Source organism: Sminthopsis crassicaudata, chromosome 3 (genome assembly GCF_048593235.1).
Source record: "Sminthopsis crassicaudata isolate SCR6 chromosome 3, ASM4859323v1, whole genome shotgun sequence".
In the NCBI taxonomy this organism is placed as follows: Eukaryota; Metazoa; Chordata; class Mammalia; order Dasyuromorphia; family Dasyuridae; genus Sminthopsis; species Sminthopsis crassicaudata.
Genome location: NC_133619.1, coordinates 437,220,507 through 437,243,509, shown reverse-complemented (window position 1 = coordinate 437,243,509; position 23,003 = coordinate 437,220,507).

Genomic DNA, 23,003 nt, shown 5'->3' with positions numbered 1-23,003 from the left:
CATGGGAAATAGAATTTACCAATTCAGTGGAGAAGTCTCCAAACTAGTAGTGCCATGATTTGTTTTTTAAGTCTAACTAGCTATATGAATTTGGCCAAGTCAGTTGCTCTCTCTGGGCCTCAATTTCTTCATCTGTTAAATGAGGAGATCAGGTCAAACAATCTCATTTTCATTCATCTCAGCTCTAATATTAAATAATTTGCTAAGTTCCTTTTGTGGATGCCTCATGTTAAATTCAAATTAAATCACATTAAAAAGTTTGACAACTTTAGAACTGGAAGAGACTTTAAATGCCATTTAATCCTATTCCATTATTTTATAGATGAAGCAGAGGATCAAAGAGATTAAGTGGACTTGCCCAAAATCAACCAAGCAAAAAGTTGGAAGAATTGGAATTTGAACCCAGATTCTTTGTCTCTAAATAAAGCTTTTTTTTTTTTTTTTTTTTTTTTCACCATACCTTGTTGAATTTACAAAAAGAGATACAATGCATTCTTCTAAAGAATTCTATAGTCAGAGCAGATAGTATCTTTGCACTCACATAAATGACACGGCATCAAAGTTAACTTCAAGAATCCATACTAATTTTTATTGATATAGCTCACAGCCCCCTTGTGCTTGAATAGATGTAGAAATTACCACATTGAATAAATATTTAAACTTATAAGCAAGCATCTGTCATCTTGGCAAGCAAAGTAGTGTATTTTCTGAGTGTGAATTTAAAGGAAATAATGACACATTAAAAAGAGGGTGGGTGGGAGCTCTGATTGCCATTTCTTTTTCCAGTTACTAAGAAGCTTTTTAAAGGAAGTGGAACTTCCAGGAGCAGTTTCAACAATGAAAGGAAAAGCTTTTGGCTAGTTGAGAGAGGAAGGAGGCCTTCCAGGCATTGGGTGTAGTTTATGTGATATAGGCATAGAGCCAGAAGTGAAATTTTCTAATTGCTTTCTTGAGTTGAACAATGGATTAAAAAAACTAGGAAAGTGAAGACTCAGGATTTGAGCTTGATAAACCTGACACTTTCTCTTGCCCTTCTAAACTGAAGATGTCTCCTTTCACTTTACTCCCCAAGCTGCCGGTTCTCCTCTTCTTTCCATCTCAAAATTGCTAGACACCATCTCCCAGAATCTCCTCTCCTTTCCCCCATTCTCTGATAATGAGACGGCTCATCTCTTTGCCCAAGATCATCCCCTTTTACGTGCTCTTGATTCTATCTCCTTCAATCTTTTCCAGCAACTTGCCTCCTTCAATTATCCCACTTCCCTCTCTCCCTTTCCTACTATCATCAAATATGTCCAACTTTATCCTTGTCTTTAAAAACTTGCATTTGACGCTACCATTTCCTTACTATCATCTTATATTTCTTCTTTCTTGACTACCCAAACTCCTGGGGGAGGGAGGTGGGGAGAAACCAACTTATCTACAGTGGCTGCCTTCACTTCCCTTGCTCTTTTTCTCTCTTCCACCATTTGAAATCTAGTTGCCATCCAGATCACTAAGTTGAAATTGTTTTCTTTAGTTACCCAAGATCTCTTAATTGATAAATCTACTAGTCTTTTCTCAGTCCTCTTCTTAGTCCTTCTTGGTCTTCACCATGACACTACTGAACATACTTTCCACCTGTAAACTCTCCTCTCTATTTCTCATGGCACTATTTGCTCCCTTTCTGTTTCCTCAAATCTGACATCAAACATTTGTTAGTTGTGTGACCCCAGACAAGTCACTTAATTTCTGTTTGCCTCGGTATCCTCAGCTATAAAAAGGAGGTAATAATACTACCTACCTTGCAGGGTTATTGTGAGATCAAATGACTTAATATTTGTAAATTGCTTTGAACAGTTTCTGGAAAATAGGAGGTACCATATAAATGCTTATTCCCTCTTCTCCATATCATGCTCCATAACTGTGGGTGTTTATGGATACTCTGCCCAGGATCTTCTTCTTTTCTTTTCTTTTTTTTTACACATTTCCTTTACAACCTTATCTCCCATGGGTTTAATTATTAACCTCCTCCTCCTCCTCCTCCTCCTCTTTTACTTCCTCCTGTTCTTTCTCTTCCACTTTCTCCTCTTCTTTTTCCTCTTTCTCTTTCTAGTCCACCTTCTCCTTCTTGTATTTTACCTCCTCCTCCTTCTTCTCCTCCTCCTCCTCCACATCTCCTCCTCTATCTCATCTTCTATTTTCAAGCACATCTAGTTCCAGTTTCTCTCCTGAGCTTCAGTCCCATATTACTTTGCCTGTTGGACATTTAAAACTAAATATCTCTCAGCCACAGTTCTTTTTTATTATCCTAACTCAGTTTCCCTAATTATCCTGACTCAGTTTCCCTAAATTGTTCTGCCTCAGTTTATAATTATTCTGCTCAATCCTGCAAAACCATCCCTCCCTCTTAATTAGAATATTTGATAAGGATAAAGGATCTTATGTTTTAGAATATCAGAATGCCTCTCCCCATCCCAAGCTTTTTATCAGATACTGTCTTATCAAGATGCCTCCCCACCCTGTCAGAGTCCCATTCCTGCTCTCAGCACTCCACCTCTGACTCGGTCTACCCCCTGAGTCTGAGCCACGTGTATATAGGCCATTGAGAACTCACATTGTTTGCTAGATTATTGGAGACGACAGTCTCATTCAGTCCTGGGACCAAACCATGGATCCCTTTGATCCCAGTAAATCTCTACCTTTTAAATAAATTATTAAATACTCTCTAATCTCTTTCTTGCCTCAGTTTCTCCTGCATTACATTTTGGAGGCTTCCCACCGAGATGTGAGAAAATTAGAGCAGAATCAGAGATTAGAAGACATTTGCATCTCCATCTTGGGCCTCAGGGCAGCTGGGGATCTGGGCCTTCTGGATTTTTTTCCAGAACCTCTGGGAAAGAGCAGTTTTCAGCCACAACTGTGTCTGACGCCTGATGATGGACACTCCATTTGGCCAAGGGAGAATCTGGTCTAAAACCCCTGCAGGGTAAGTTTTCTGTCTGTTCTGATTGCTAGCAAATCTGGTCCCCAGAAAAAGTTGAGATGACAGGCCATACAAATATGGAAAATGCCAGTAGGACGCTAAGTGGCACTAACTGGTTCTGAGCACCTTGTTGTTTTGGTACTATCTGGTTTTAATATGGGCATTCTCTGTGAAGGCAGAGAAATGCACCAAACCAGGCTTGGAGAAAAAAGCTCCGTTTGGATTCTGGGAGGGAAGATTCTCAAGCTGACAACTTCCCTCAGGGCTATTCTAGGGTTTCCAGATGGCCTCTGGTCTGTGTGTTAAATGTTTTGTTTCATGTTGTAACCGTGCAGTCTATGTCTGTGTGTTCTGTGAGACTTGTTTGTCTGTCCTGTTTGTTAAGAGCTCTGCTAACATTTTTAAGAGCAATGATTAAGAAATTTGGGAATTGGTTATTTAAATATTGCAACTGTACTCAGTATAAAATTTGCTATTGATAATTTGTAAGTATTTTAAAACTGGCACTCAGGTTTTTCCTTGAAGTAGTTTAAAATTCAGGCTTGGTTTGAATTGGGCTAGCCTAGATAAATCCTCTGAAGAACAAAGGAGTTTATGTTAATTGCTTTGAAATCCAGCTGGAGAAAACATTTGATTAGGAATTTTAGGATGATTCTAAATTTGTGGGAAATAATTTTACTACTGCCTGTGCATGCTAGATTTGTTCTGAGTATTCTTTTGGGCAGCTTTAAAATTGTGGGAAATAATTTTGCTGTTGCCTAGGCAGGCTAGATTTAGTTATCTTTAAGTATAAGATCTTAAAAAAACAATAGCTTGTTCTGTAGACTTGCCTGAAAGAGGTCATGTGTCTCTAATTAGGTAAAGAAGGGTCTGACTTTATTCTAAAGTCCAACTCTGGCCAAAGTTGGAGCCTAGGAAAAGTCCACTGGGAATAATGGCCACGTGGGTCCAGAGGGGAAAAAAACCCCCCAAAACCACTTTGCTGTTTAGTGAAATTCATTATTTGAAATACGATAGGAAAAACAGTTTTATATTATTGGGAACTTAAGGCTGTATTTGATTGGTTTTTAAGTTAAAATATAGGTTATTAAAATAAAATGCCAGTAGCTTACCTTGAGAAGCGTTTGTATCTCCCTACATAGATGGTATGTTGCTTTCTAGAAGTATTGGGTAATTTGTAAACTATGAGTTATGCCTTAAAAATTTGTCAGCTCTGTTGGGTATATGTATAAGTTTTATGAAATTTGGTTCAAAGTTATTTGCGAATCTTGAAGTTTAAATTTTTTTTAAAAAGTGACTTAAAAACATGGGATAAGAAAGATTGATTTGCAAAAGCAATTAATAGTTTAAATGGAGCATCTAGTATTGGTTTGAGAGTGTTTAAAGTATGTCAGAGAAGGTTTGAACAAGTAGGCATTGGGAGGAGAGAGACAGAGATGGGACAGGAAGAGATGGTGTGAGAGAAGAAGGAAGAGAGAGGAAATAGGGAACAAAAAAGCACAAACCCCTAGTGAATTTGCAATGGGAAAGGAGATACCCCATGAGACACAGAGAGACAGAGAGAGAGACAGAGACAGAGAGATTAAAAGATTTCTGTGGATGCCAAGAAAATTCCTTCCATCAATATCTCTCTCTGTTCTAGGCTCATGACCTATTTCCCATGTTTCCTCTATAAGTGGTCATATATGCCTATGACAAAATCACTCTGTTCCTCCCTCCATTGACTTTCACCCAAGTAAGCTCCCTCATGCTTATTTTTGTTCTCAGATTACCACAATTGAATAAGCCTTCTTGATAAGCAGAGGTACCACACCCTTGCCCCTCTAACATATTCTGTTTCATTTGATTATATTTTATGTATCCAGAACCAAGGTCCAGGCAGAAGTTTCATCCAACTAGGTCCCAATGATATCTATTAGGTCAAATTTTGTCATATTAATACCTTTAGTTCCTGTTTACTTGTCACCTAAACATTGGGTATTTGAGGACAAGGGTTTTATTACTGGCACTTAAATATTAGCAAAGGTGCTTTATAAACATTATTTCATTTCATAAGAATGACATTATTTTGAAATTTAAATTTTTAAATAAAATTCAGACATTGGAATTACACTATTTTAAAATTTCTCTGGCCATATGCTAGCATATATACTGAGATACATTGGAGCTAATTGATTTGCTCAAGGTCGTACAGATCCTTAATGCCAGAGGCAGGATTTGAATCTAGGTTTTCCTAATTCTAAATCTCTATCCACTAATAATAGCTAGCATTTATTATGATGCTTTAAGATTTGTAAAGCACTTTACAAATATCATCTCATTTTCAGGCAGAAGTTAAGTGACTTGTCCATAATAACTCGGTAAATATTGGAATTGGAATTGAACTCAAATTCTCCTGACTCAAATCCAGGGTACCATCTACTGCACAACCTTGCTATGTTACTTCTGAGTTTGTCATTTAATGGGAAAGACATTATTTGGCATGCCTCATTTCTCAATGATGATGCGTAAGTTACGTTTTCATGAGATGTAGTGGATAGACAATTAACTTGGGCTCAGGAAGACCTAGATTTGAATCCCAAAAATAATCATTGTGATGATGACAATGATGATGATGGTGATGATGGTGATGATGATAATGATTTATGGTATCAATCAAGTGTTTACTAAGAACCCACTAATTGCTCAGCTGCTATGAATATAAAGATAAAAGTCTAACAGTCAGAGTATCATAAAATCAGAGACATAGAGCTAAAAGTAATCTCAAAGAGCATCTAATCAAACCCCCTCATTTTATAGTACCTGCTCAATTATACATTTATATGTATGTATACACACATATATATGTATACACACCCATATACACATATACATATATGTGTATATGGGTGTGTATATATGTAATATCCTAAGGTAATTAATTACACTAACAGTAAGAAAACACTCAGGCTTCTTTTTTTTTTTCTTGCAATGGTGATAGATTTCCACTAATCTGCTATCTCTGACTTTGGCATAAAAAGCATACATATATTTGTAGGAAAACTTGCTTCAATTAGGGACATCCTTAATGAGTATCTAGAATCTAATCTACTGACCTAGTTTGTGGTCCTTAGATTTCCTAGTACAAGCCTCTCATTAACTGAATTCTTCAGACACAGGAAAGTAAATACAGGAAGAGATGACACCAGAAACAATACTGGTATTGGGCCAAGTCACTTGGATGCAGATTAAGAACTCAATAGTTCAGATTGTTTTAGTACTATCTATAAGCTCATTCAGGAATTTTTCATTATTGAGAGGAAAAGGAATCTGCCTGCAGCTGGAAGGGAGGGAAGAGGAGGGGTAGAAAGGATTTTGAGAAGATAAATGTCATTGACTTTTCAGCCTGAAAAAGAAATGCAGACTAAGATGTAAGAAAGTACCTTCCCCTATGATTGCAGTAGAGAAAATCCTGCACCAGCAGGTGGACCTAGAGTCAAGCTATTTGCAGGTGAAATATTCAGTATTGGGAATTTCCTTACTGCTTCTGGATCCTGAGATTTCCCCCACTTCTCTGCCTTATTTCCACCAAACTAAGACTTTCTAAGATTATCTTAAAAACTGTAATGTGTAATATGAAGTATATCTCTTTTTAGTATTTTCTTCAGATATCATATAAAGCCAAAATGATTATATATTTAAAGTAAATCCAATCTTGTTCAAAGTGAGGTTAGTGTTTTCCACAAAATTTTCTCTGAATGAAGATAAAAATCTAGCAGACATTTTTTCATGTTCAGGGAAATATTACTTTCAACTTCTTATTCTCTTATATTGAACCAATTGCTCTAAGAGTAGTAAGCATGGAGCAGTTGAGAGTGACATTATAAAGGTAGAAATGTCAAAGCTTGACCTTTGATACCAATCAGGTGGCCATTTTTGGGTCCTTACCATCTCTTTTCAGGGGTATGGCAACCATGACTTGATTGGGCCCACTAAATTAAATCTCTCTCCTCTTGAAATCATCCTCTACACAGCTGCTGAAATGATGAGTTTTCTTATTGTAGGTCTATGATAAAATACTAATTTCTCTATTTTTAAAAGCCTTTTGCAATAGCCCAAACTTATATTACTTCTTTTCATTTTCTATAATCTAGGTACACTGGCCTTACTTGCATATAGTTCTTCATTTTCCAGATCTTTGTGCCTAGGACTCTCTTTTTTCTCTTCACTGCCTTGAGGAATCCCTTATTTCCTTCCAGATGCATCTCTATCAGAAGTTCTTTTCTGGATTTCCACAATTATTTGATTTTTCTCATTTTATTTTTATTTATTCCAAAAGTATTTATATATATATATATATATATATATATATATATATATATATATATATATATATATATATATATATATATATATATATATATATATATATATATATGTATTATGGTCTTCTCTAATAGAATGGAAGCTCCTTGAGAGAAAGAAGTATTTCATTTTTATTTTGGTGCCTCAGCAACATAACAGAACCTGGCACATAGAAGGCACTTAATAAATACTTGTTTGATATTTCTAAGGTTTATTCTTCGACCTTGTCATTTTTTATAATTTTATTACTTACTGAAAAAGTTAATTGATTCTTCAGCCTATCAAATATTATTGTGCCATTTTGTAGGCTTGCTCAAGCCATATTTCTTTATTTCTTTGCTTACTAGCCAATTTAGAAGTTTAGTTCTGCCTATCACTATTGCCTTAGGCCTTAGGAAAAGTTATTATCCTTGAAGGATGCAGGTGGACACCAGCAATTCTGGTCTAGTACCTTCACATCATCAAACTATCCTTCAAGGATGTCTGGTTTGTTACCCAAAGAATTCTGACCCACTATATCTAATCTTGCTGATGGACTCAAACAATGAACATAGTTACAGGAGGGAAGAAGAAAGTTGTTGTTAGACCCTCATTCCCAATATCCAATCAATTACATTGTCTTTCACACCTACCCAACTCTTTACTCTCCCAAACTATATGAAGGCTTAACCTTCATATAGTTAAGCCCCACCTCAAGGTCTTTGATCATTGAGGGAAGTAACTGATCCAATTTACTGGTTATTGCTAGCCTAATTGATCATGCTCAGATCATTGTCTCTCAGTTTACTTTAATTTTCAAATATAATATTACTCTCTATTTAGGGTTTTATCATTTGCCTACATTTTCTTTATTGATTACTGTTTTATTGCATTAGAGTATAGAATATAATTTTTAATATTTATGCCTTTTCATAATTGTTCATGATTTTCTTTCCAATGTAGAATCTGTTCAATTTTTGCAAAACTAATGAGATACTGAGAAAGATGTATATTCTTCCACCTTCTGCCTGAATACTGACTTTGATACTTACCACCTGTGGTACCTCAGGAAGTCTTCAGTGAGCCTCAGTTTTCTCACCTGTTTAAAAAAAAAAAAAAAAAAAGGAGGGGCTGAACTAGATGATATTTAAAAGACCTTCTATTTCATAACTGTTGGATTATTGTTGCCACTGCGCATTATCAATTAGCATCATTTAACAAAAAGAAATTATTTTTTTAAAATTTATTTAATTTTTACAAAAATTTTATGCATAGGTAATGCTCCATCATTGACAATTGCAAAACCTTTTGTTTCACCTTTTCCCCTCCTTCCCTCCACCCCTTTCCCCAGATGGCAGGTTGACCAAAACATGTTAAATATGTTAAAGTATAAGTTAAATACAATATATGTATACATATCCATCATGTCCAAACTTTCCAAACAGTTATTTTGCTGTCCAAAAAGAATCAGACTTTGAAATAGTGTACAATTAGCCTGTGAAGAAAATCAAAAATTAGGCAGACAAAAATAGAGGGATTGGGAATTCTATGTAGTGGTTCATAGTCGTCTCCCTGAGTTCTTTCTCTAGGTGTAGCTGGTTCAGTTCATTACTGCTCTATTGCAACTGATTTGGTTCATCTCATTGTTGAAAATGGCCACATCCATCAGAATTGATCATCATACAGTATTGTTGTTGACATTTATAATGATCTCCTGGTTCTGCTCATTTCACTCAGCATCAGTTCATGTAAGTCTCTCCAGGCCTTTTTGAAATCATCCTGCAGGTCAACAACAATAATATTCCATAATATTCATATACCACAATTTATTCAGCCATTCTCCAATTGATGGACATCCATTCAGTTTCCAGTTTCTGGCCACTACAAAGAGGGCTGCCACAAACATTCTTGCACATATAAGTCCCTTTCCCTTCTTTAAGATCTCTTTGGGATATAAGCTCAGTAGTAACACTGCTAGATCAAAGGGCATGCACAGTTTGATAACTTTTATGAGCATAGTTCCAAATAGCTCTTCAGAATGGCTGGATGTATTCACAATTCCACCAACAATGTATCAGTGTCTGCATTAGTTTTGTTTGTATAAAAACTTTTTAAACAAAAAAGAAATTCTAAAAGTAAGATTTTTAAATAGAAAAATTTCTTTAACTTTCTTTCTATTTCGTGGATAAAACTATATAACACATCAATGATTCTATATTGTTTGAATAAAAGTTAGTCTTTTTTGCATAAACATATTGCAACCAATAATGGAACACAAGGATCTGAGAAGAATGCAAAACGATAGGTGATTTGAAGGGTAATGAAACAGCTATGGTAGGAGGAAGCACTAATGATGCCTTAATAGAAGACATCATTAAGAACTTGTATGACCTGGGGCAGCTAGGTGGTGTAGGGGATAGAGCACCAGCCCTGAAGTCAGGAGGTGTCTCAGACATTTAACACATCCTAGCTGTGTGACCCTGGGCAAGTCACTTAACCCCAATTGCCTCAGGGGAAAAAAAAGAGAAAAGAAAAGAACTTGTATGACCAGAAAAGAAGATGGGCCAATCTCATATAAAGGAGAAACTGGGAACTCAGTGTTGGTACCATTGAGATATTAAAATCTTACTCTGCTACTATTACACATTGGAATATAAATAAAGGAATAAGAAAAAGAATTCCACAGGTTTAGGAGACATAGAAGAGTTACAATCTATACTAGCAGAAAGTGTGTTAAATAAAAATGATAATATATTTATGTATATTTTAAATATTTATTTGTAAATAAATAGGTTTAGGTTTACAAAGTCCTGTACATGTGTGATCTCATTTGATAATATGGTTAAAAATCACAGATCCAGAAAGAGTTCTTAACTGGAGTCAGGAAGACCTAAATTAAAATTCAGCCTCAGATATTTAGGACCTGTGTGACCCTGGGCAAATTACTTTAACTCTGTTTGCCTGTTTCCTCGTCTGTACAATGGAGACAAAAATAGCACCTAGCACCTTTTCACCCCCCCCCACACACATACACACACCTTCACTCTCTGTTGGTCCATCTCTCTATGAACTCATCAGCTCCCATGGTTTGGATTCAAATACCACTTCCCTAGCCCTCTCTTATGAGCCTCAATCCTGCATCACCAACAGCTTATTGGACATCATCACCATCATCAAATAGCTAGGATTTAAAGGGATTTTTAGTTTTCAGGTTTGTAAAGTGCTTTATGTTTGCTAATTCATTTGACCCTCAATATAATCTTCTCAGGTAGGTGATGTTATTATTTCCACTTTACAGATGAGGAAACTGAAATACAATGAGAAGGTAAAGGAATTTGCTTAAGTTCACACAGTTATTAAGTGTCTGGTCAGATTTCAAACACCTCCTGACTAAAGATCTCTACCCTGTCCACTGAACTACCTAGCTACCTACAGGACATCCCTAACTAGAAATCATAGGCATCTCAAACTCAACATATACAAAGAGAACTCTTTATCTTTATCTCTAATTCTCCCTTCCCTCTCAGCTTCCCTAGATGTATTGAGGACAGCTCCATTCTTTCAGTTATCCAGTCTTAGAGTAATCAACCCCCCCATGTGTGATCAATTATCAAGTTTTTTTTGTTGTTGTTGTTCTCCCTCATCTCTCTTAAATCTATCCCTTTTATCTACTCTGACCACCGCAGTTCAAGCCCTCATCATCCCATGTAACATGCTGTTGTCTCCAGAAACTGCCGATCACTCTCTGGGAGGAGATCTGCTGTGTCAATTCAAATCTCTGGGACAGATTCTTCTTCCTGTAGAGAATCGTGGTCTCCACACAGTTGCCGTTAACTCTGATCCAGAGAAGTGACTTCCCTTCCTGCAGAGAGCCGCGTCAAGTCTGGTCCAGACAAGAGACTCCCTATCTCTGGAGTGCTGCCCTCTTTTATCCTCCCAGAGAATGAGCATGGGATAACGCAAGGGCTTCTGGGAAAAATTACTTCAACCAATGAACTTGCTCATCCCCAGGAGTTCACAAGTAAAACTTCCAGTAAAGGCCGGAACTAGAGAATTGTTAAGTACGGACTTAGCACTTAGTAAGAACCTAACAATCTCATGCCTAGATTACTGCAATAATCTCCTTATTGGGTTCCCTGCATCCCATCTTTCCCCTCTCCAATACACCCACTATATAGATACTCAAAGTTGGAATTTAACAAATATTGTTGCATTGTTTTTAGTGTATTAGATGGCTGGTTTCTTGCCTGTCATAACCAGAGGCCCATTTATTCAATCAATAATTAGGCATCTAAAATATGCCATGGACCCCCACTTAACACCACATACTAAGATAAGATCAAAATGGGTCCAAGATTTAGGCATAAAGAACGAGATCATAAATAAATTGGAGGAACATAGGATAGTTTACCTCTCAGACTTGTGGAGGAGGAAGGAATTTGTGACCAAAGGAGAAGTAGAGACCATTATTGATCACAAAATAGAACATTTTGATTACATCAAATTAAAAACCTTTTGTACAAACAAAACTAATACAAACAAGATTAGAAGGGAAGTAACAAATAGGGAAAACATTTTTACAGTTAAAGGTTCTGATAAAGGCCTCATCTCCAAAATATACAGAGAATTGACTCTAATTTATAAGAAATCAAGCCATTCTCCAATTGATAAATGGTCAAAGGATATGAAGAGACATTTTCAGATGGTGAAATTGAAATTATTTCCACTCATATGAAAGAGTGTTCCAAATCACTATTGATCAGAGAAATGCAAATTAATGCAACTCTGAGATATCTTTACACACCTGTCAGATTGGCTAAGATGACAGGAACAAATAATGATGAATGTTGGAGGGAATGTGGGAAAACTGGGACACTGATGCATTGTTGGTGGAGTTGTGAAAGAATCCAACCATTCTGGAGAGCAATCTGGAATTATGCCCAAAAAGTTATCAAAATGTGCATACCCTATGACCCAGCAGTGCTACTACTGGGCTTATATCCCAAGGAAATACTAAAGAAGGGAAAGGGATCTGTATGTGCCAAAATGTTTGTGGCAGCCCCTTTTGTAGTGGCTAGAAGCTGGAAAATGAATGGATGCCCATCAAGTGGAGAATGGTTGGGTAAATTATGGTATATGAATGTTATGGAATATTATTGTTCTGTAAGAAATGACCAGCAGGAGGAATACAGAGAGGCTTGGAGAGACTTACATCAACTGATGCTGAGTGAAACGAGCAGAACTAGGGGATCATTATACACTTCAACAATGATACTGTACGAGGATGTATTCTGATAGAAGTGGATATCTTCATCAAAGAGAAGATCTAATCCAATTCCAATTGACCAATGATGGACAGAATCAGCTACACCCAGAGAAGGAACACTGGGAAATGAGTGTAAACTGTTTGCATTTTTTGTTTTTCTTCCCAGGTTATTTTTACCTTCCGAATCCAATTCTTCCTTTGCAGCAACAACAACAACAACAACAACAACAACAACAACAACAACAACAATTCGGTTCTGCACACATATAGTGTATCTAGGATATACTATAACATAATTAATATGTATGGGAATGCCTGCCATCTAGGGGAGGGGGTGGAAGGAAGAAGGGGAAAATTCGGAACGGAAGGGAGTACAAGGGAAAATGTTGTAAAAAAATTACCTATGCATATGTACTGTCAAAAAAATGTTATAAATGCCAGACATTGCACCACGTACTGGGGGGCACAAAACCAAATAAAAATGAAAGACTCTGCTCTCAAGGAGATTACATTATGCTAGGAGAAAAAAACCTGTACATAATAAGTCAAGCAAGTCAAACCACCACCACCATCATTCCACCACTGTTTCTCCTCAAGTCAGCCCAGGACCCTGAATCCAAGAGCCCCATTAACTACCAAACCTGCTTCTAGCTCAGACCCCACAGACATTATTGATGGGAGAAATCATTGTGAAGGAGAAACCCCATTTTCTTCATCACCTCCAGCAACAACTGCTAGCCAACTGCCACCAATGGGCATTGAGGTGCAAGAGCCATGGGAATATTACCACCATCCCTTTGCCCTTTGCAAAGATTGGTCCTGCTTCCAGGCTGTATCTCACAATCATCATCATGGAGAAGGTAGCAGCCCTAGCAACTGACAACCGACTACCAGTCACTGTACCTTTAAGTGATCCTGGCTGAAGCATCACTGTACTCTGAGACAGAGAGATAGGAAGCAGCCTGTAGCAAGCAGGCCACACCACCACCTTGATCAGCACCTCTCTCACTCCCTGATGGAAATGACCCAGGGTCCTGAATCTGAAAGGCTTTGGAACAATAGTGCTTCTATATACAGTGTCGAATGCTTCAACATCAGAAACTGATACAACAGTAGAAAGGAAGATGCATTGCCATCTGCTTTGCTGCTGCATCCTAAGGCCCAAGGGACTTTTCCATCCCATGCAAATACTTTCCATATGGGTTGTCTCCCCTATCAAAATGTGAGCTCCCTAAGAGTAGGAATGTCTTTTTTTGTGTATTTCTCCGGCTCTTAAAAAGTACCTTGCATGTAGTAAGTGATTAATAAATGTTTTATTCATTCATTTCTAAACAAATACCATATATATTATATATGCACAAACCAAATTATTGTATCATTTTGAACTTCTTATCATTCTGTACAAATATGCAAGAAATATTCTTATCTACAAATACAAAATTTTAAAGCAAAAAACATTATATCACTCCAAAAAAAAAAATCCCTAACTAGTAAGAGGACAGTCATTAAATATATAGACTATAAAAATCAATATATAAAATAAAAAAATAATAAGGGATTTGTGAAAGTAGTACTACTTCTGGGTTATGAAAATAATATTTCTTCACTCTTAGATTATTGTAATTACCTCCTTAGTGGTCTTTTTACATCTAATCTCACCCCTATAAAACCTGTTTTACATACTAATTTCAGATGAATCTTCTTCCAACACATTTCCATGCTATCTTAAGTTTTGCTTTGCCCTGACTCCTGTTTCCTACCTACTGTATACTTAGACCATTGATTTCTGGGTTTGCCTTGACCAGATTGCCTACCTAGTTTTGTCCCCAAATAACTGCTTGATTCTTCCATCGTTGTTTGAATTCCCTTGTCCTGTCTCCTTAATCTTTAGCTGAAACCTAAACCTGTGGGCCAACCCCATAAAGAGTATGTAATTGAATATGGGGGTTGGGAAAGTAAAAAGTATCAAAAATTCTCCCAAGATTTAATTCTTTAAGTAAATTTAAATAATCATATCCATCTCATTGGCATTCAAATTTGCTTTTGTTTTTAATAAATGGTAAAATTGGGCGCAGTTAGGTGGTACAGTGGATAGAGCACCAGCCCTGAAGTCTGAGGACCTGAGTTCAAATCTGGCCTCAGACACTTTCTACCTGTGTGAGCCTGGGCAAGTCACTAAACCCCTATTGTCTCAGGGAAAAAAAAAAGTAAAATTATAGACATTTATGTGTGTATATACATATATATATATATGTATGTGTGTATGTATGTAATGTAATAATATATATACCAAATAATTATTTTAAAATAAATTTCTTTATCATTTATTATCAATAAATGTTTGAATTGCTGACCCATTTTGTAAACCCGCATCCTGGGGTCACATTAAAATTTTCTGAGTGAAATGGGTTTGCGAATGGAAAAAGCTTAAGAAGCCCTGGCCCAAAGGACATCATGACAGAGTTTATGTCTAGCATGTTGTATATATTTATGTACCTGGGCCTCTGTTCCTGTGCATGCAAATATAGACTTGTGCAGATTTCTAGAATTAGACTTGTAAACCACTGGAGAGCATCCTTTACATTCCATCACTGTATTCTCAAAAGATGCTACTCAGACCTCCTAGTCCCCAAATATTGAAATTTTTTCACATAGAACTGATCTTTTAAAATGTTACTTTTCACAACAGGAGACCATTCACACAAATATGTCTGGAGTTTATGTTAAAAATTGAGCTGCAACCTCAAAGTTAAAGTTTTTATTAAAGTGATATTTGGAAGTCTACTAATTACCGAGGTTTTGAATTTTTCCCATATTAAAAAACCTCTGGCATATCTCTACTCAACGTATCTCTAGCTACCAGTAGGTGGTGTTTTTGTTCAAACAAATTCCAAACTAAAGTCACCCTTTGGTCTCAGGTATCTCAGAAAAGGAAAGGTAATGTAAAAGCAGGAACACTAAATGTATTTTACCATTCAATGTTTTCTTTCCTATTAATCTCAATTTGCAAAACTGGCAATGAGCTAGATGAAAACTTTGTTTTATTCAAAAGTTAGGAGCTATTCATGGTTCTATTTGTACTGAAACAAAGGGAAAGACATGATTCCTCTCTGAAGAAGAATTTGGGGTTGGAAGAAAAGGGGGAGGAAGCAAGTGTGGAGTGAGGAAGGGAGATGACATCTTGTCTTTTTTAACCTTCCGATGGCATCTAATCCAAGCTGCACCTGAATAAGAATTCTCTCTATAGCAATACAATAATGGCCTTTGCATAAGTTTGCTAAGTGTTTTACATGTATTATCTTATTTCAGCCCCACAACACCCTGTGAAAAAGATACTTATTGTTATCCCAACAATGGGGAATCTGAGACCCAAAGAGGTAGTTGCTTGTGGTCGTGCAACTAAATGGAATCCAGTATATCTGAACATAATGTGAGTACTCTATTTACTACACCATGACCGGCTTTACTTGAAGACCGCTACAATTTATTTTACAGATGAGGAAAATGAGACAAAAAAAAAAAAAAGGGGGTAAGTGATTTGCCCAGAGTCACTGGGCCAGTAATATCGGGGGCCAGATTTGAACTCAGGTGAATCTTTCTGACTTGTCTCAGCACTTTACCCATTGTACCACTCGGCCCTTTCTCCAATCTTACGCAACTCCAATTGCTTCAACACATGCTCCTAAGACATGATCTCAAAGGAATGCTTCAATGTTTTGCTCTACCATATGTATTTGAACTTATTCACTCATAAACTCTTCAATGAGAATATTTTTTCTATTTAATATCAAAGAATATTGTGTCAAATATTCTGTAAAGAATATGAAAATGTCCATAATGCTGAGGTTGTACCATTCTTTGACGCTCAACTGCTTCAACTGAAGAAAACTTTTTGAAAGAATATGGGGGGGGGGGAGGCAGCTAGGTGGCGCAGTGGACAGAGCACCAGCTCTGAATTCAGAAGGACCCAAGTTCAAATCTAGTCTCAGACACTTAACACTTCCTAGCTGTGTGACCTGGGCAAGTCACTTAACCCCAGCTTCAGAAAAAAAAAAAAAAAGAATATGGGGGGGGGCAGCTAGGTGGCGCAGTGGATAGAGCACCAGCTCTGAAGTCAGGAGGACCTGAGTTCAAATTTGTCCTCAGACACTTAACAGTTCTTAGATGTATGACCCTGGGCAAATGACTTAACCCCAATTGCCTCAGAAAAGAAAGAAAGAAAGAAAGAATATGGCATAATTTCAATCCCAAAGGGTGAAGGAAAAGGTTTCATCACATTCAGAAATAGCCAGTATTTTATTTATAAGCAAACCTTATTTTTTCATGTATTTTTATTAAAGCTTTTTAATTTTCAAAACATAATTTTTCAACATTAATTCTTGCAAACCTTGTATTCCAATTTTTCCCCTCCTTCCCTCTACCCCTTACCCTAGATGGCAAGTTGTTAGGTTCTTACTAAGTGCTAATGAGATAATGAGATATTAGGTTCTTACTAAGTGCTAAATCGGTACTTGACAATTCTCTAGTTCCGGCCTTTACTGGGGAGGAGCTTGCATGCTTAGGAGGAGCAAGTTCATTGGTTGAAGTGGTTCTTCCCAGAAGCCCTTGCATTATCCCACGCCCATTCTCTGGGAGGATAAAAGAGGACACCACTCCAGAGATAGGAGAAGTCTCTGCTCTACATCAGGCTTGACCGGGCTCTCTGCAGGAAGGGAAGTCACTTATCTGGACAAGAGTTAACGGCAACTGTCTGGAGACAACGGTTCTCTACAGGAAGAAGAATCTGTCGGAGAGATCTGAGTTGACACAGCAGATCTCTTCCCAGAGAGCGATCCACAGCTTCTGGAAACAACAGCATGCTACAGCAAGTGATCAAATATATGTAAAAATGTATGTTAACTCTAATATGTACATATACATTTTTATAATTATCATGCTGCACACGAAAAATAAAATCAAACAGGAAAAAATGAAAAAGAAAATAAAATGCAAGCAAACAACAAAAAGTAAAAATGCTATGTTGTGGTCCACCCTCAGTTCCCACACTCCTCTCTCTGGGTGCAGATGGCTCTCTTATTCACAAGATCATTGGAACTGGCCTGAATCATCTTATTGTTGAAAAGAGCACATCCAACAGGATGGTTCTTTCTCTAGGTATAGAGAGTATTTTTCATCATAAGTCCTTCAGAGTAGGTTTGGATTATTGCATTGCTAGAATAGCAGTCATTCATGGTGATTATACTGCAACATTGCTATTACTTAATACACAGTACTTTTCACTTTGAGTTCATGGAGGACTCTCCACATTTTCTGAGAGCATCTTGCTCATCATTTCCCATAGAACAAAATCATCATACATGAGTGTACAACTAAAGAAGCCTAGGATGGAATGGCTAACTTTGCATTGTTGGGATAGTTCAATAGCGTCTGCCTCCACATGGCACCGTGGGAGTTGTCCATGGAGATTTCCTTGGCAAAAACCCTTGAAATGATTGGACATTTCCTTCTCCAGTGCACACCCATTTTATGGATGAGGAACTAAGGAAAATAGAGTCACATTAATAAGTGTCTGAGGTCGTATATGAACTTAGATCTTCCAGACTTCAAGTCTGCTGCTCCCTCTTTCCATTCAGGAAGATCTGTACATCACTTAATCTCTCTAGGTCCCAATTTCATCATCTATAAAATGAGAGTTGACCTAGATTATCTTTAAGGGCCATTTCACCTCTAAATTCTATTAGCATATAACACTCCTATCTACCTGCTGTACCTTTCTCCTAGCAGCTAGGGGGCGCCACAGTGCATAGAGTGCTGGATCTGCAGTAAAGGATACTACCTGTGCCATCCTGAGCAAGTCACTTACCTCTGTTTGATTTCAGTTTCTTCATCTATCAAATGAGCTGGAGAAGGAAATGTCAAAGCACTCCAGTATCATTTGCCAAGAAATCCCCAAATGGGGTCACAGGTATGAATGAAAAATGACTGAAAACAATTGATATGCTGAATGCACTACGGATAGAGCACTGGCCCTGGAGTCAGGAGGATCTGAGTTCAAATCCAGACTCAAACACTTATTAGTTGTGTGATTCCAAGCAAGTTGCTCTTTGCCTCAGTTTCCTCATCTGCAAAATGATCTGGAAAATAAAATGGCAAACCCCTTCACTATCTACCAAAAAAAAAAAATCCTAAATGGAGTCACAAAGAGATGAATGCAAATGAAAATAAAATATCAACAAAGGTAGGGTTTGTTGGTAGAAAAGGTTGATCATGGTGGACATTGGAACAATAGGTCCATGGCACCTCAAAAGGATATAGTATATGTTGAATTTAGTGTGTCTCTTTTGCCAATACATTGGTCATATGTTTCTCATCTAAAAAACATTTAAGAAAACTTTATTGAAAATAGAGTAAAATAAGCAGCAGTCATACTTTAGTATGAAAAATTATTTCAGTTCAACAAATATAATGGTTTATATTTATATAGTGCTCTGAGGTTTGAAAAACTCCTCACAATGACCTTCTATGGTAGGTCTGCAAGGATTATTATCTCGATTTTGCTAAGTACAGTGCTGGATATGGAGTCAGAAAGACCTGAATTCAAATCCAGCCTCACTTACTTACCAGCTGTTATACTGGACAAGTTATTTGACCTCAGTTTCTTTATCTATAAAGAGGAGATTATAATAGCACCTACCTTTCAAGACTATTATGAGTAACAAATGTACTTTTATATACATATATATGTATTATTATATTTATTATGTCACATTACATTATCATATTGTGTCATGTCGTATTATGCTATATCATATTACATTATATGTTGATATGTAATATGTCTATATCATGTGTCTATGTTGTAATATAAAATTATATAATTTATAGGTATATGTTATATACATATGCATATAATATGTATTATATATGTGCATGCATGTAATACATACATAATATAGATGCATTGCAAACCTTAAAATGCTATGTAAAAGTGCTATATAATTACAAGTTATATCTCTATATAATTCTATGTATCATAACCATATATAATTACAAATTATATATAATTATAAAATAATTACTTTACAAATGAGATTGAGAATTAAAGAGGACAAATTTTGACCAACTAGTGTCAGCTGAGTCTTGGCTTCAGGCCTTTCTTGATGTCAATTCCAAAGCTTTCTCCACTAAATCACACCCCTAATTTCCTAGGGAAGAGCCAACCACATGCAAGGCACTGGCCTCCACAGTGAAAATTAGCTGATGTTATACTGCTCAAAAATGTCCATCATCATGCATTTGTCTGACATCAGTGATAGCATCACAAAAAATGAAACAGAAAACTCTGGGCTTGTGGTGCTCTTTTAAGTTTTGTTTATAGTAAAAATGGTTAGACTAAACTCTTAAAATATTTTTATTGAGCCTTTCATTAGAAAAAATGTAAGTGCAGAGAAATCTTATTTTGCATTTAAGTATTATACTTGAATTTTCCACAGGCAGTATTACTTGCAGGCAGTTATATGTCCCTTTAAATGAGAATAACAATAATTTATAGTGGGTAGGTAGTAAATGTTGATTTTGTTTTACTCTCTGTGAGGTAAGGGAGGGCAAGAGAGGGCAGACCAGTTAAAACATTCTGGGTTGGTCATTTCTTTCTTCTTACTTGGAAATCTCTCAGATTGTCTCTTCATTGCTCACTAAATCAGACAGATTGCCAAAGGGTGTCACAGATTTTATACATATATGTATATGTATATACATATATATATATATCAATAATCATTTTTGGTTCCATATAATAAATGACAAACACTTTCCCCTTCACAGTAGAGAATTGGGGAACTAAAAGTCTGGAATATAGCACAAACACCAAAGATAAGGTCATTTGGCATACTGATTCTGCTTACTTGTTTTTGTTACAAGAGAGGGTTTGATGCTGGAGAGATTGAAAATGGATATAAATAGGTATTTATAAAACAAAACAAATACATAGTCAATCACAGAATTGAGCTAAAAAAGGATTAGTTCTTTAATTTTCTTTTCTTATTTTTTTTTTTAAGTTTTGGTTTCCCTATATCACTCAAGTTTGAAGTGTAGTGGAACCTTTGAAATACATAGGCCCTTTGACTTGTTTTGTTTCTGAACTGAGCTAGTTTGACCTTCTTTAGGTTGTCTGGTGGCTCCTCATATTAGTTCAATTCTGTGCAGATCAGCTTTAGGTCTATTGAAGTGATACATCGTTCTTAGCCTACTAGATAGTAGAGATTACAGCCATGTGCCTCCACAGCTAGCAGGACTGTTTTCATGAATTCATTTTATTATCTATTATGAGGACTCCAAAATTTCTATCTTTTCATTGAAACTCCAGGATCATTCTTCCAAATACCTACTAGAGATTTTTCATTTGGATATTTCTATTGCTCTTTGACTTCAGAGATAAAATGAATCACTACCTCCCTCTAAGCCAAATGCCCCTTCTACTTTCTTCATATCCAGGACACTGCTATTCTCCTTATTAACTAGATTGGAGACCCATTTGACACAACCGTTCATGCTTCCTATCCAGTCAATTCTCAAACCTTGTTGATATTTCCCATGATATCCATCTTGTATTCATCCCTTCCCTCAATACCCCCCCCCCCCCTTAGCCAAAGTCTTCATTATCTCACACTTGGCAAAGGCAGTTAGGTTGTGCAGAATGCTGAGTCTGGAGTTAAGAATATCTGAGTTCAAATCTGGCCTTAGACACTGTGAAAGTCACTTACCCCTGTCTGCCTCAGTTCCCTCCTCTGTAATTAAGGACAATGATAGCACCTCCCTCCCAGAATTGTTGGGATGATCAAATATGATAAAAATTGTAAAGTGCTTTGCATGGGACCTGGTACACAATAATGCTATATACATATTAGCTGTTATTATTAAAGCAATGGATTTCTATTTGAACTTAAAAGAATCACAGAATTTCAGAATTAGAGGAAACCTTCCAAGCCTGTGATTGTAGGTTTCTATACCCAATCTATGAAGCTTTCTCTGATTAATCTTTGTAAATCTCTTACTTTTCTGTAACTTAACACTTTGCACTGTGTCTGGCACATGGTAGGTGCTTAATAAACTTTTAGTGGTTGATTGGTTGAACTTGTAACATTTACATAACACATTATTATAAGCTGTACAAGATAGAATTTTATATTTTATAATGTTCTATTGTTATTTTATGTGTATTACTGTAGTCTCCCCAAGTGGATTATGTGTATTTTTGGTGCCCTTCTGGCAGGGAGGAAAGTTGATATATTTAAAGATTTAAATTATTTACACAATTATATTACACAATTATTTGACAGTTTCAATAGTTATACCTGCTTGTTTTTATTCAATATTTTAAATTATTGATACATTTTCCTTCTAAAATAGCTCACTACTGATAAGAAGATGCTTACTCAAAGCTTATGCTGATCAGTGAAGCAATTATTTATAACAATCACACTGGAAGCATTCCTTTGATATTTTCAAGGTGAGAAACAGATTTTCATATTTTAAGTACTACCTTGTCATAAGTAGAGTACACTCTAGTCTGCAGGAAAGTTAATTACATCCAATTATAGTCTAATTGTTGTCTAGCAATGACATGAGAAGATTAGAATAGCTTACAACATGCTTAAAATAGAAATTATTGCTTTTCCTGCAAATTCTGATGAAGGATAGTGTCCATGACTCTAGAGATAACATTAATTCAGATACTATGATAAATATCAATGCTGCACAGAATGAGCTATTAGCAATTTATATAAAAAGAATGCCAAGTATTGAAATAAAATCAAAATAATTATACCTAGATTGTACCAGAGAAAGAGAAAAAGTAAATCCATCTAGTGACTACTTCTTCCATGAAGCAATCCTTGAAAGGCTTCTAGAATCTTTTGCCCATTTGTACTATCAATAGTTTGCATGTCAGCAAACCCCAATTCTGGATTACTCTTATTCTCTCTTTTGTTCAACAGAGCTGGAGATCAGAGTTGAAATTAGTTGGTCCACTAAATTTTTATGCTTTCTAATTTCTACTGGGTCCTCGTTGTACCAAGGTAATGCTTGAATCTAATTTTCTATCCCCTATACCACAAGGGGTATTCCAAACCTTCTCCCTTTGCCTCAAATTTCCCACCCTACCCACCTCCACCATCCTCTCATCTGAGGACAGAAATTCATATATCTATTCACTGATACTTCCTCTTTTATTCCTATCTCAAATCAGTAAGTGGCTCCCACAGGTCAGTCTCTCCATATGCACCGTTGATGCCATCTTCCTTCTTCTCCAGCAGATTGTCCTTATCATTCCTTCACTCTCAATTTTTAGTCTCCATCTGCTAGTACCTTTCCTACTCTGAATACTAGAAGTACTAGGTGCAATATTGACACAAAGATATTATAATTTTACTTTGAAGTATGTTTCTTTTG